Below are 2500 nucleotides of genomic sequence, written 5' to 3'. Positions count from 1 at the left end.
TAAACTGATACATGGCGCTGATTACTAATAGATGCAGAGCCATCGGAATATAGATGGCATACAACAGTCCCTATACATGCTGACAGTCTGTGCACACATGCGAACTACACGTCACCCAGACACTCTATCACACACTACTCTCTGGCTCTAACAGACACAGACAAAATATCTAAGCACCAGCATGGAACAACATCCAGTGCATCCTCTCCGCCACATTACACCATTCACACTATGATAACAAAACCAGGAGGTCCACCCCAAAAACAGAATATCTCACTCTTCCAACAACCATCATTACTTAGATATGCCACAAACACCCACACATGTCCTACACAGGGGTGCAACCAACACCACCACACTGCCTTGTCTCACAGCATATAAGCAATGGCAGGAATGAAAGACACAGGCCTGCCACTCCCTTGCCACACCCACGCAACCGGCGCACCACCTCCCCTGAGAGAAAGGTGCATCCTGACGTGACACATCTCAGGGTGCCTCAGGCGTCCACTTACCATCATCACTATGAACGAACCTCGTCCCCTCCCCCCTCATACACCATCCCTTAACCTAACCTATTTTGCACCTTAACCTAACCTATTTTGCACCTTAACCTAACCTATGTTGCACCTTAACCTAACCTATGTTGCACCTTAACCTAACCTATGTTGCACCTTAACCTAACCTATGTTGCACCTTAACCTAACCTAAGTTGGGGCTTAACCTAACCTAAGTTGGGGCTTAACCTAACCTAAGTTGGGGCTTAACCTAACCTAAGTTGGGGCTTAACCTAACCTAAGTTGGGGCTTAACCTAACCTAAGTTGGGGCTTAACCTAACCTAAGTTGGGGCTTAACCTAACCTAAGTTGGGGCTTAACCTAACCTAAGTTGGGGCTTAACCTAACCTAAGTTGGGGCTTAACCTAACCTAAGTTGGGGCTTAACCTAACCTAAGTTGGGGCTTAACCTAACCTAAGTTGGGGCTTAACCTAACCTAAGTTGGGGCTTAACCTAACCTAAGTTGGGGCTTAACCTAACCTTAGTTGGGGCTTAACCTAACCTAAGTTGGGGCTTAACCTAACCTAAGTTGGGGCTTAACCTAACCTAAGTTGGGGCTTAACCTAACCTAAGTTGGGGCTTAACCTAACCTATGTTGCGCCTTAACCTAACCTATGTTGCGCCTTAACCTAACCTATGTTGGGGCTTAACCTAACCTAAGTTGGGGCTTAACCTAACCTAAGTTGGGGCTTAACCTAACCTAAGTTGGGGCTTAACCTAACCTATGTTGCGCCTTAACCTAACCTATGTTGCGCCTTAACCTAACCTATGTTGGGCCCTAACCTAACCTATGTTGGGCCCTAACCTAACCTATGTTGGGCCCTAACCTAACCTATGTTGGGCCCTAACCTAACCTACGTTGCGCCTTAACCTGCCCTGTAATTGTTAGTTATATGAATCTAGGAATTCGTGTAGCGTTGCCTAATTGCAACCATCTCAACATAGTTCACTTCGCGCACACTCTGGTGTTCTGCGTATTGATTCATTTTACGGTGCGTACCCTCACATCTTGCGAGTGTTGCTTACTTTCCACATGGTCCCGCTATCCACTGTATTGTGTACTGCAATAGGACGTATATCGCCCCCGCCCCCCCCTCCCCTCCTGTCACCTCTAGCTCGTCGCTCAGGAGTTCGCGTGTTGAATGCGCTTCGCAGCTGTGCAATGGCATTCGCATACGTACGCTGGCCACCTTCCACGTGTTCTTTCGTGCACACGTCGCAGCGTGTATGTATGCTGATGTAGTGCGTCGTGACACACAACATCCAGGCATGCAAGACTCGTAGAAGTCGCAAATGTAGATGGATGTCTACGTTTGCTGCCCAAGTTACGCAAATGAACTGGAAATCCGTTGTTGCGCGGTTGTTCGCGCTGGAGGTGAATCGTTGATATCGACGATCGGTACAGGTATTAACCGGTTGCTTCAGCGACACCCGTCATACCCACGAACGTGAGTGGGCATGTGGGTATGAAGCGATACGCGGCGGTGGCTGGGTGGGACCGTCCCCGGCCGGTGAGGGGGGGGCGCCCGGCGTGCTGGCCGCGCGCTGCGTGGGCGCACGCGCGGCAGCCGGCTGGTGGGGGCGCCCAGTGGCAGGCGCGCCGGCTGACGGACGCGGCAGGCGGCGCATCTGCGTGCCGGCGCACCCAGCGCGCGGCGCCGTGCGGCCAAAGTGGGTCCTCCCGGGCCCGGTGCGAAGCGCGGTGGACATCTGCAGTGTGCTGGTCCGATTGAGGACTGTGTGCGTTGAGGATGCGCCGCCGCCCGGCACTCGGCGCCGCGACGCCGTCTGCTGCTCGGTCGCCCCCGCGGTTCTCGCAGGTGGTTTGTATCGCAGCTGTGCGGATGTGTTGGCGCGTGCGCTGTGCTGGGAGAGTTCGCTTTGGCACCCAAGTGGGGCTCTGCCCCTCTGTGGCGCTGGCGTTGGAGCTGCCCGGTCACTGTTTG

The sequence above is a fragment of the Schistocerca nitens genome, unplaced genomic scaffold (genome assembly GCF_023898315.1).
Source record: "Schistocerca nitens isolate TAMUIC-IGC-003100 unplaced genomic scaffold, iqSchNite1.1 HiC_scaffold_382, whole genome shotgun sequence".
Classification (NCBI taxonomy): Eukaryota; Metazoa; Arthropoda; class Insecta; order Orthoptera; family Acrididae; genus Schistocerca; species Schistocerca nitens.
This window is presented reverse-complemented; position numbering follows the sequence as displayed.